The sequence below is a fragment of the Talpa occidentalis genome, unplaced genomic scaffold (genome assembly GCF_014898055.3).
Source record: "Talpa occidentalis isolate TD23 unplaced genomic scaffold, MPIMG_talOcc4v2.1 talOcc4.8, whole genome shotgun sequence".
In the NCBI taxonomy this organism is placed as follows: Eukaryota; Metazoa; Chordata; class Mammalia; order Eulipotyphla; family Talpidae; genus Talpa; species Talpa occidentalis.
Genome location: NW_023605194.1, coordinates 110,506,748 through 110,519,921, shown reverse-complemented (window position 1 = coordinate 110,519,921; position 13,174 = coordinate 110,506,748). Strand labels below are relative to the sequence as shown.

Below are 13,174 nucleotides of genomic sequence, written 5' to 3'. Positions count from 1 at the left end.
ATATCCCACCTACTAAAGCAAGCCCCCAAGGGTGAGTCCGCAGGCAAGATCAGGAAGAGTCTTAGGAAAAGTGGACATGTTAGTGAGCAGACCACGGGGTACCCAGGAACACCAAACCTGCATGCTTTAAAGGGGTCTGGTCATCCATGTGCACAAAGAAAGGAGATTCAGCGTAAAAGAAATTTCATACAATTAAGTACATAGTGGGAGAAGAACAGATAATAGTTTTCCATTAAACACCCAGTTACCCATCCCCTCGTGAGTAAATGCCCAGCCAAAGAGGGCTGGCCAGAGTGGGGCTGCTGAGGCATGAAGTCTTGCCACCAGTCACCTTCTGGTGGGCAACCATTGGGAAGGAGCAAAAGGGGACAGAGAAGTCTGGTAGCAAAGGTACAAAATCAAAGTACAAATCAAGACAAAGACTGCCATTGTCGGCCTCCCCACGTAGCTCTCACCCACACCTTCATGCCAAGTGTCTCTACACGTCTCTCCTTCACATGTCTCCTCCACGTCTCCCAAGTCCCTGATGCTAGTCCAAGGCAGAGAAGCAAGCATGTCCTCTTTTCTATGCATCTCTCTAGAGCCACCTCCCCTCCTGGTTATTTAGCTCCACCTGACTTCTGCTGTGCCCATCATGATGTAGGTGGGGCAGGGAACAAGGCACTTCTTCTTTTAATGGAGCTTTCTCTGTTACAGAAGAGGATACTTCAACAGCAGACAATGGTGAAAGATTAGGCCCATGAATGCTGTCTCTACTAATGTATATGTAAACTTAGATGACCCCTGGAAAAGGAGGCGGGGCGGGGATTTGCAGTCAAATCTCACTTGAATGCAAAGAAAAATTTTTAAATGAGTGATAAAAAAAATGAAATCACCTTTCTTGCACATCTAGGATTGTGAACTGAGATGCATATCTGTGATGATGGGAATATTTTAAGAGGGTTATTAACAAAATGCAAAGGAAATCCAACATTTCATTCTGACGTCAGAATAACATCACAAATTACATGATATTTGATGTGTGTTACAAAAGACGAGTGGAGTTTTAAAAAACTAAGGTTAAGTAAAAGTACAGACTTACAAAAACTATTTTTTGACCCAGCAGAAATTTCTGCAGTCAGGTCTTAGGACACATAGAGTGGAGGGTTTATTTTCAGGAGACCAGACACAATAGGAACTCACAGCAGCTTTTGCTGTTATCTTTACATTCATTTCCTGGCTCAATAAAGCATGAGAGGAGCACTGCCTGCGTGAAGAAGTTTGGGAACTGTGCAAAGGGAAGAAGTTAGTGGAGGTCCGGAGTGGATAAGTCATTCCAAAGAGAAAGCAGAGGGAAGATACAAGGGTTGCAGGGAGAGAAACCAGTAAAGCTGGAAAAAGATTAGAGGAAATCACGGAGGACCCGTTTAACCCTAATTTATGTGGGTTTTCTGATGAAGATGTGGTGTTAATGGTTTCAGTTCATCAGAGAGCCATGTGTCTTAAGTCTCAGATATAAACCAGATGAAAACAGACACCCCACTTAAGTGGTGTTTTAGTGACACAAAGACTAAAAGAAAAAAAAAAAAAGATTTGCATAGTAATGACACTATCATTGCCTTGAAGCATGCAGGATTTTCAGAGCCCCTAACAACCACTGAATCAGGAATTCTAACCACACCCGGGGAAGGCTGGGCTTCCTTTTGTTAAAAGAAATGCTGAGGATCTCTGAGGTCAGTTACCCAGGCAGTGAAAATCAAAAACCCTGACTCCCTTTTAACCACTGGAATATTTGCCATGTGGACCCACACCCACCTAGGATATTGCCAAAACCCCAAGAAAGTACCATGACTAAGATCTGTGTCTTTCTCTGTGTACTATTTCCACAGAAAGCCTCTTATGTCTCTTTCCTGATATTTCCACAAAATAGAGAAAAAGGAAAGGAAAATATGCCTGAGAAAAGGCCAAGTGTGAAGAAGAATTTGATGTTGGCATCCCCTTGAAAGGTTCCACTTACTTCCTCAACCAATGGAAGGCTTGTTATTGAAACATCAAAGAGAAAATACAGCTTTAATTTCTATAAAACACTTACCATAAGCTAAAACACTGATTAGATCGATAAATAATAATAGCTAATAATGATGAAACTCCTAGTATGTACTTGGCGGGGTAGGATGAATATTACATGTTAAATCACTGGGACCCAACAATGATTGAGTCCTAACAATGATGAAGTGGGTACCGTTATTCTGCCCCTTTCATAAATGAAAAAGCCGAGGCACAAAGGGCTTATATGACTTCCCCAAGGTCAACACAATAAGGAAGTGACAAAGGCAAGAAACAACCCCAGCATTCTGTGCCTCCACACAGAATGTGTGTACTAACTCAGAAGAGAAATCAGAAATCAGTCCGCCCTTACTTACATTAAATGTTTCCAGAGAACAGAGAAAGAAGGCTCACCTTGTAAGACCAGAACCCGAAACTTGACAAGGATATGATATAAAAGGAAAAGGACAGGCTTATCTCTCTTGGGAAAATGAAAGTAAGATATAGGATACTAAATACCTAGCAAACCGATTTCAGAGAATTCTTATAAATAAATAAATAAATAAGGAAAAGATAACTCACAAGAAAATGGGATTTCACAAAAGATATCTAATTGTAAATAAACGTATTTTATGTCTTCAGTCACCAGACATCAGGGAAAGGCAAATTAAACCAGAAGTACTAACATTAAAAATATTGATGATATTAAGACATAAGATAAGAGGAATTCTCACATACCATGGATGGGAACAAAATTTGGTAAATCACTTTGGAGAAGAATCTAGAAGTAGCTGCCAAATGTGAACATATGCATACCCTGCAGCACAGAAATACCACTTTTTACTTGATAATCAACAGAAATTCACATATGAAAACGAAAAGACACAGACAAAAATGTTATAGTAACCTTATTCATAAGAGTAAAAAAACTGGAAGCAACCTAAATATCTACTAAGACAGGAATGGCTAAATAGATGTGTCATCTTTATACCATGGAATACTATACATCAGTGACAATGAACAATTGCCGCACACAGTAATTTGAATAGATCTCAAAAATCATCAGTGAGCAAAAGAAACCAGACACAAAAGTACACATACATTATTTTCCATTCATATATCATTTTTAAAAGGGTAAAATGAATATCTATGGTGATAGAAGTGGGAGCAATACTTTTCTCTGGGCTGTGATAAGAGAAAAGGGAGGGTGTGTATTAGTTCTTGGTCTTGACATTGGATATATGAGTGTGTTCACTCCATATGTCAAATATACTTTAGGAAGTAGCATCTTGGTGAGAGAGATGAGGTGATCCAATTCATGATGAACCTTCAGTGAAAACAGTTCATCCAGATGAGAAGACATTAAGCAGATTCAACGTCAAAATCAACTAAACATTCATTGCTTCATCTATTGAGTATCTAAAATATCCTGGAACAAAGCTAAGTCCTGAGAGTAAAGAGATGAAAAGACTAACTTTCTATCAGCAAATTATTCACAGTCTGGCTGAAGAAGAGGTATAAAAATAATCTATTTCAAAATAAAGTGTGCTATCATGGAGTCAGGTGACTTACTTTGAGAGTTTCAGAAAGTCAGGGAAAGGTTCCCAGAAGTGGTGACAATTAAAGCTTTGAAGGGTTTCACAGGTAAAAGGACTGAATCGGGAGTGACAGAAGAGAGGGGTAAGAAGAGAGGTATTGCGTCAGAACTGACCACATTTGCAAAAGAGAACAGTAGTGTGCGTTACAGGAACACTGGGGAGTGAAGTGTGGCTACAGCTGAAAATGCAAGGAAGATGGGCAAGCAAACATTTTATTCCATATTGACTTTTTATCCTGTAGGACATGGGAGCTATTGAATAATTTTTTTATAAAAGGTTTTATTAATCCTCTCATGAAAAATCTGCACAATCACCATAGATACAGATAAAGTCACTGCAGAATCTTTACTCCTTCTGTTGTCCAATCTTCAGCTCACTGCTAGACACTTCATTTCTTTTTGCCAGCACCAACACTGGCCTTTGCAGTCCCCCTGACTTTCATCATTCTGTTCTTGTGTTACTTTTGCTATTTTCTTGAGATCTTTTTCTTCTCATAAAGGCCATATCTTGCAAGTCTATGTTTGGGTTCATTTTACTTTGCATAATCCAAGGAATCATGCCAAAGCCAGTTATTTTGCCACCTCCAAAATGGGTTCTGAATCCAAATACAAAGATGACATCGGGGGTGTTCTTGTACATTCTCGCTAGTTTTTCCCAAATTTCTGTCTTAGGTAATGTTGCCTTTCCGGGGTGAAGGACATCAATGACCATTTGTTTCCAATTCAGTTGGTCCTCAATTTCCTAGTCCGGATAGTTACCGTGTCATTCATGATGGCTGTGGATCTTTAGGCAGCTGAAGGAAAAGCTGAAGAATTTTTATTTAAACCAATATAAAGGGCAAATAGGAGGAAGGTAAGACTGGCGACTGGGAGATTAGGTAGATTTTTGCAGAATTCCAGATATATGTGTCAGGCTTTACCACAGGAATAAACGATCCAAAATCTTAGTGGTTTACAACAGCAAATATATTTGCTTCCTCCCAAACTTTGGTGTCTTACAACAACAAACATTTATTTTTTTACACATGGGTTTATGGGTCCGCTGTGGTTTAACTCTGTAAGGCTGAGTCAGTGTGGGCTTGACTTGGCTCCACATTCAAGGTGGATTTGTGGGTGCACCATGGATCTTTCATTTCAGGAGCCAGGATGAAGGGGCCACACTTCTTCATTTTGGGGCCACACTCTTCATTTGCTGGATGGCAGAGAGCAGGAGAGATGGGCAGAAACATGCAATGTCTCCTGGAGCCTCCGCTCAGAGGTAGCACATTACCCCTTCTGCCCACATTATAGTAGTGAAGGTCACATGCCAAGTTCAAGGTCCATAGGGCATAGTAGATTTCTCCACCCACAGAGAGAAAGGGGCAAGAGATTATGAACACCTAAACTAAGACAGAGTAGGGATGGACAAGAGAAGTGCTAAGACCACAGCTAGTCTGTCCCAGCGAGGCTCACAGCTAGTTGGCCTTGGCAGGACGGACTGCTATGTGAGGACCAAGGAAACTAAACCAACAGCTTTGGCTCAGGGAAGTGCCTGATTAGAGTGGGGAAGACAAGCTAAACCAATTCCTGGGTTTGAAAACCTTCCGTCAACATGAAGAATTCAAGGACAAACCTCTCAAAGGGAGCAATTGAAAGAGAATTGAAGCAAGGGTTGGAAGTGGGGTCAGTAATAACATTGAGCTTACCCCAGAAGTGAGCATCCTGGGAGCTCTAGAAAGCAGAGTCGGCACAGAAAGAGAATGATAGAATCTACATAGTAGGAAAGGAAAATGGGAGAATTTAACGTGACTCCTAGTTTTCTGGTAAGAAACTGGATGAACCAGTTGAATTCTGTACAACAGGGGGAGTTTCAGAGAGAAGACGATAAGTTTGGTTTGGTTTGGTTTTTAAAGTTGAGCCATCCATCCATTGCTTGTCGGCCTTTTGGCTAAGATCAAGTGTAAAGTTGAGCCATCCAGATGGACATGTCTCGTATTAAAATGAGTATCAGCCCATGGAACGTCTCCCTTTTGGCTTTCTTGATGGTTTCACATCTGAAAATGGCTCTTTCTCCTCTCTTTTATAGCCAGTCTTAAATATACACGGTCATCTACATTTTCATGTTGTCTTTCTTCTCTCGCTTGCATTTAGAATTAGCTCGCCTCGTTTAACATTGGTTGTTTGTGTTATACACACACATTAATCTTGTTCCCTAAAATATAAACTACACAAAGACAAGACCTCTGGTGCCTTTAGAATTTCCCATGAAACTTACATTGTGTTAGGCAAAAACCTAAATAAAAAAACTAACAATGCACTGGATGATTAACCAGCCCAGTGAAGAATAATCATTGATGACTCTTATCCTAAGTAATGGAGTGGTGTCACTCTTAAGATCGTTTCTATTTATTTGGAGCATGCACACTAAAAAAAATTTCTAATAATTCATTTTTTACCTAATGACAACATTTAAGATCATTCTTATTTTTAAGCACTTGCAAATTCTGGTGTATGTCTCCATGACTATTTTTGTCCAACAAAGAATTGTTAGCATTTGAATCCCAGATGTGCATGAAGAGGCAAACAAAAGGCATTATGGAGTAATTCGAGAATATCAAGATCTCACAGTTTACATGGTGAGCGGCCTAGTGTTTTCTTTCCAAGAAGACACCAATCAAAAGAAATGATACATGTTTCAAGTGTACAAACACCCAAAGCCTCTAAGTCTTTTCTACAGATGAGGTTATGATTCTTTACATACTTTCCATCCAGTCATTGTCCATTTTATAAGAGAAACAAAGGTGAAAAGAGTAAATAATAAGCTCAAACTTACACCATTTATTTTTAGAGTCAAGAAAACAAGACCAGAACTCTAAGACCAGCTAAGCATGAACTCCTCACTCACCACTAAATCCCAGTAGGGCAGGAATAAAAAACGCCAGTGGGACAGCTAAAATTAAAGGGAATGTTTTTAGATTTTTTAGTTCCTTTTTTAAAGGTAGGCTTTGAAAAACTTCATTTTGTGAGGTATTCAATGGGGACCTGGAAAACTGCTCTTAGGATTTTAACATAAATTAAAAATCATTTAAGCAGACCTCTATTCAGCTCGTGCCAACTGCACATTTATTTTTCTGGTCAAGGAGGCTTTACCGTTGCAAATGAAAGGGAAATGAAGGCATTAGAGCTTGGTTATATCAGTTAAAAAAAAAAAAAAAGAAGAAGAAGTGAATGTTGGATTAAGTTTTCTCCTAACCCTATTCCATTTATCTGGGTGAGGAATTTACCTCCCCCACCCGCCCACCCCCAAACCCCAACACCAAAAGTTACTCTTGAAAACATTCTCTAAAAACGTAGGTCACTGTGTAGAATCTGGAGTTGCTGCAGGTGTTCTTAAAACCTCATGAGCTCTCCAGAGAGCTGTGAAAATAACACAGCTCCAGACCTAATGAGAATTCAGTAAGCAAGGTGGTCGGCTGGGAGGGAGCTGTTTCCACTGCACCTGTATTGAGAGATGAGTGACCTCCGAGGAGCCTGGAAGCTTAGTTCCATTTTGGATCAGCAACCTCAAGAGTGGGGAACGGGATTGGGGAAATGAAGGATAAAGCATTTCTTGCTAATTCTAAACATATGTAGCCTGCACATTGGTGAGCTGAGGTTGGCAAAGGGTAAAACAAAATCTCATCTAACTGCTTCCTCAGTGACAGCTATATTTGTTGGTTTTTCCACTGGCACCCAGCTTTTAGAGCCTTAATTTTCCTAATTCGGGAGGAACAGAAGGCCGTCATCCCTCGTGTCTGAATACAACACTTGACATCCGTGTTTTCATATAAAGAAGGCCATCCTCTGTGGGGTCTGCAAAACATCAGGCTCACTTGGGCATAGAGTGGAGAAATTTATATACCCACAGTCTGGTGGATTCAAAGTCACCACACACTGTACCTCTCCCTTTCCTTCTTGGCATCTTCCATTTCCCAAAGCACAACCAGTGATTGAACAGAAAATATGGCACAAGAGGTTTCTTCTCTACCCGTTTTACCCTAGTAATAGAACATGGCACAGGAAAAAAACCCTGTGAATGTCAAGTCAAAAGCTAACCCAACTAAAGATGGCCCATCTGGAGTCCAAATCAATCAGTCACCTCCTCCATTAGAAAAAGGAAGGGAAGTTGGGAAGAGATATCACCACTTATTTGTCATGAAACTTGAGAATGATATGCACCAGGAAGTTGCATAGACTGAGGAAATGAGAAGATGAGGATATCTTATAACGAATACAGACCCAAAGCTCTTTTTTCACTCTGCTTAAGCTACGACTGTCTACAATTAAAGCAAATTGTTAAAATTTTTATTAACACTTGCTGATGGTTCAAGTACATTCCATAGAAAAACCTTATTAATTAAAAATGATCTCCAAAGAAATACAAGTTTCCTTATATTTCCCCACACTTTTCCTATTGAATCTTGTCCTAGTGGGTTATGAGAGAACAGAACCCACTAATTATGGTTCCATTTAAAAACCTTATAAACTCTATCCTCTTTGAAGACACAGCTCTGAGATATTGTCCACTCAGATCAGTCGACAGGGTCCTTGGAAAATACCATCCATATTCATCACAATAACTAGCACAATACCAACCAAAGTGCTTATGACTATATTTCAATTGGTATGAACAAATATTTATTGAGCATACATGTTGTCTAAAATACTTCTTAGTGTTATATGGAATATGAAGTGATGAAGAAACAATCCCTATTCCCAAGTCTGTTTGGGGTAGAAGGTGATTTGAGTTGTACAGATAGTATCATAATGTCAATGAAGAGAAGTAGAGTGTGTAGTATCCCATTGTGTATATATACACCATCTTCTTAATCCACTCAGCTATCCTTGAGCACTTAGAGAGTCTCCACACCCTGACTACTGCAAATAGTACTGCAATGAACACAGGACTGCATATCTCTCTTCAAATTAGTGTTTTAGCATTCTTCATCCAGATGAAATTGCAGATCAAAATAAGTGGAATTGCTAACATATGGGAGATCTACTTTTAATATTTTGAGAACCCTCCATACTCTCTTCCATAGGGGCTGGCCCAGTCTACATTCCCACCAACAAGGGTTCCTTGTCCTCCTCATCCTCACCCACACTTGTTTTAGGTCTTTTCGATGTGGGCCACTCTCGTGGGCGTGAGGTAATATCTCACTGTGCTCTTGATCTGCATTTACCTGGTGATAAATGGGGGTGAGCATTTTTTCTGTATGTCTTCTTTGGCGAGGTGTCTGTTTAGATGTTCTGCCCATTTCTTGATTAGGTTAGTTTTTTACTTTTGAGCTGTGTGAATTCTTAGCAGATCTTGGATATTAACCCCCCTTGTCAGTGATGTGATGCACAAATATTTTCTCCCATTTGATAGGAGATTTCATTTTAATGATGGTTTCTTTCCCTGTGCAGAAGCTTAATGGAATTCTAATTCAAATATATATAAAAAAAAAAGAGATGAAATCTTGCCATTGTGATAATGTAGCTGGAACTGGAGAGAATTATGTTAAAACAGATACCAAATGATTTCATTCATATATGGAATATAAAGAAACAAAACAATGGAACAGAAAAAACTAAAAAGGAATTTAAAGGAAAGAGGAAGCATCTCTCTCTGGAGGCAGGCATCCAGGCTAACTAGAGGAAATTGTGCCTGACAGATCTCAGGATTCCAACAGGTAGGGTGGGAAGAGGAAACCATTGAACTTAATGAGAGCAGAAAAGGAATGCTCACAGATCAGCCAACTGTCCTGTTTGGCTGGAGAAAGGACATACAAAAAGCAAAGTGAACGTTGAGGCTCAACAGGTAGATTCAGTCTAGTCTACATCTTGAGTGTCTTCTCAAATGTAGGTTATAAACGTATTAAATATCTTCTGTTAGTACTTGGCATTTACTCCCAGCCTTTACTATCCTGGCCCCAGATATCAAGATCTAGAAAGCTAAATATACATTTGCAAGACTCCTTAGCAGCTGGTTTATATATGGTACAGATTCTGGCAATGAGCAGTAGAGTTGGCTCTTGGAGAATGTCGGAGTCAGGGTTACCAACCCCCAAGCAGTGGAAAATTCACATATAACTTTGGGCTCCCGCAAAACTTAACACTAACAGCCTGCTGTTGCCTGAAAGCCTGACCAATAACATAAAGTTGATTAGCATGCATTTATAGGTTATATGTGTTATATACTGTATCCCTACAATAAAGAAAATGAGAGAAAATGATATTATGAAAATCACAAATACACACACAGTACTGGACTATATTTATTGATACTGTAAGTTTACAATGTCTGTAAACACCAAAATTTAGTAGCTTAAAATAAAAATGACTTATGATTTTTTCTGAGCTCACCAGAGACTGACTAGTCTAAGACAGTCTCACCTTGGAAAACCCTACTGTCATGAGAACTGCCTCACCACTGCGAGCAGCAGAGACGGGATTCAGAAGAAGCAGAAAGGCATGAGTACATTTTTTTCAATCTCCTCTTGAGTCAAATTCTCTATTAGCTAATGACCAAGGCAAGTCGCATGGCCAAGCCCAGGGCCCAAAGAGGATACAATGGCACAGTCACAGCACACATAAGTGGACACGCGCAGGCTCTAACGCAACACTCTCCCAAACAGCTGCCGGTTTTGAGCAGGGCGAAGCTCCACAGCTCAGCCAGGTTGCAGCTCCAGCAGCTCTGGCTTTGTGGCCCATGCCAGCTCATGGTGTCTCAGGAAGCTGCTGCAGATCAGATATAATTTGAGCCCCTGACACGCCTTGACAGGAAAAGCCTCAGGTTTTTGAAGCAAGCTACACCTTCTCCATTACGTAAGTGCAGTACTTCAAGGGGTGGTTTCTGACTTGTTAGTGGGCCCGACTGATGATGTAAGAACATGGTTATGGAATAATAAGTGACTTTGAGACCCAAACTGTTATCTACTATAAAACCAAAATGTCATCATTTTGAATTCTGTCTCTGCTGCTCAAAGTGAGCATCCGTGAGGCCTTTTGAGGGACAGTGGGGTTTTCCAAAAGGCCGTCTGCAAGGGTCAGTACAAAGAGATCCTGAAATTACACAAGTGAGTAGCCCAGATGCCCATGGCATCCACTCCAGCTAATAACTCTCTCAAACTAATATCTATGGCGGTTTGAGGACTCCCTCTAACCTACTGACAGCAGAAGGAAAAGCAGTGCCAGGTGGGTGGGTAGCTTTGCAAGATATGCTGACATCATCTACAGCTTAAACTTCCAGCTAGAGTAGCCTAGTAGAAAGACTATCAAGAAGGAAAATACATTCAATGGGTAACACGTCAAGCTGTGTGTCTAGTTCTCCATTTTGCCTAAAAGGAGAGACAGAAAGAGGTGTGGATCTATAGCAGGTCATTGGCAAGAAAATATGATTTAGCCAGATAATCATGGATGCTAAAGGCACAAAATCAGAGAATTACCAGGAGGTCTGGAAAAGCTCTGTGGGTGGACTAAAGAAAGGGGGGGGGAGAGAGAAAGAGCGGAATCAAATACAATTCAATACAAAATAAATCAATAAATATGAAAGTCGAAAACAAAATGAGTAGATGATTAAACAAATGAAAAGGTATTTCTTTTGTTTCTTGATAGTCTTTGAAAAAGAGCGATTAAGTAAACAGACTGTCAAAGGTGATCACGATAAATGAAGATTTTAAATAATAAATGTTAGGATTGAGGAAAAAAGTGGAAAATTTTAAATGATAAGCAAATCAAACACAAATTTATGCCAAGCAAATGTGAAAACTAGTTAAAGTAGAGGACTTTGAAGAAAATCTGAGTTAACCAAAATTGACTCAGAAACTAACTGAAATCCAAAAAAGAACAATAACCGTAAAAGAAACTTAAATTTTAGAGGAAGTAAAACCCCCAAAAGGGGCACAGAGCCCAGACAGTCTTTGGGTACATTGAATTCAACCTGCAAAGAACAGATAATTCGTGTTATTTACATTGCTAAAGAACATAAAAAGGATGGAAAGTTTTCAGTTCATTCTACAAATATAGCATAACACTAAATCATAACCAGATTAAAAAGCAAACAAAACAAAAAACCCAAAGATAAATAAAGACAAAGATCCCAAATAAAATATTAGAAAATGTAACCCAACATTGCATTAAGAGAATTACATCAAGAACAAGCAGACTTTTCTCACGAAAGTGCTAGGATAGTTTAACATTACTCTGCTTTTAAGTGTAACTCATTACACTAAGATGTCTAAAGAGAAAAATTATAACATTACTCCGTGCAGATTTAGAGACATTTGTTAAAATTAGCTGTTCTTCCTGATACGAAAAGTTCTTAAGAATCTTGATAGAGATACTCTCAGAAATCGACATGATGCTTTGGATGAAAGATAAAAATGAATTCCCATTAAAGAAAAGGGTTCTCACAGCTAGCTACGGGGAAAACCTGAAGTTGTTTCCCCTTGAAAAGGTAGAGGACAAGGATGTCCTCTCTTGCCACTACTATTCAACACAGTAATAGAGGTCCTACTCAGAGAAATTAGACAAGAAAAATACATAAAAGTAATCCAAGTCGGAAAAGAAGCATAACTATCGGCATTTGCAGATAATATAATAATATACATAGACAATCCTAAAGATGCTAGAAATAACGAATTACTAGACATAGCAAATTAACAAATTAACAAATAATAATAAACTACTAGAAATAACAAGTGAATAAGTAATAATAAATAAATAATAAAGTGGCAGGATATAAAATCAGTATACAAAAATCTGTTGTCTTTCCAAATGCAAATAAAAAATTAGAAGAGAAATTGAGCAGTGACAAAAGGACAGAGTATGAATCCACAGGTATGAGATACTTCGAGTCACTAGACTCATTGAGACAGAAATGAGAAGGGCGATTAGCTGGTGCTGGGTGCGGCTGAGGGGTGGTGAGTTGTGGCTCAATGAGCTCAATTTTAGTTTTGGACGATGAAATGTTCTGGAAGTGGATGATGGTGATGGCGGCAAACCTTGTGAGTGTACTTGATGCCCCCAAACCGGACCCTTAAAACTTGTAAAAGAAACAATAAAGGCTTCGGAAACCCTTTTTCACAAAGAAGGTGCCTAAAATAAGGAAGGAGCCTCTGCCCCTCCCAAAGCTGAAAACAAAACAAAGCTTTGGAGGCTAAGAGAGCAATGTTGAGGTCGGCCACCACCACACGCCATCGGGGGCCCAAGACACGAGACTCTGAAGGCAAAGTAATACCTTGGAGGAGCGCCCCCAGGAGAAACAAGCTTGAGCCCTAGGCCAGCCTCAAACTCCCCTGACCACGGAGTCCCCCATGAAGAAGACAGAAGACAGCAACACACTTGCGTTCATGGTGGATGTCAAGGTTAAAAGCACCAGATCACCCAGGTTGCGAAGCTCTAGGATGCTGACCTGTCCAAGACCAGAGGTGGTGGGGAGAAGAAGGCGTAGGTTCCACCGGCTCCTGACTAGGAGGCTTTGGATGTGGCCAACAACATTGGGATCATCAAAACTGAACCTAGCTGAACAATGAAAAATCTGAATAGGAA

General features: G+C 39.8%; 1 protein-coding gene and 1 pseudogene across 1 annotated transcript in view; both read right to left on the bottom strand.

Annotated features, from left to right (window-relative positions):
• The window catches only part of ANAPC10 (anaphase promoting complex subunit 10), a 158,485-nt gene that overhangs the window by 10,118 nt on the left and 135,193 nt on the right, over window positions 1-13,174 (bottom strand). The gene's annotated exons all lie outside the window — the stretch shown is intronic.
• Window positions 3,922-4,431, bottom strand: LOC119234033 (40S ribosomal protein S24-like; annotated as a pseudogene).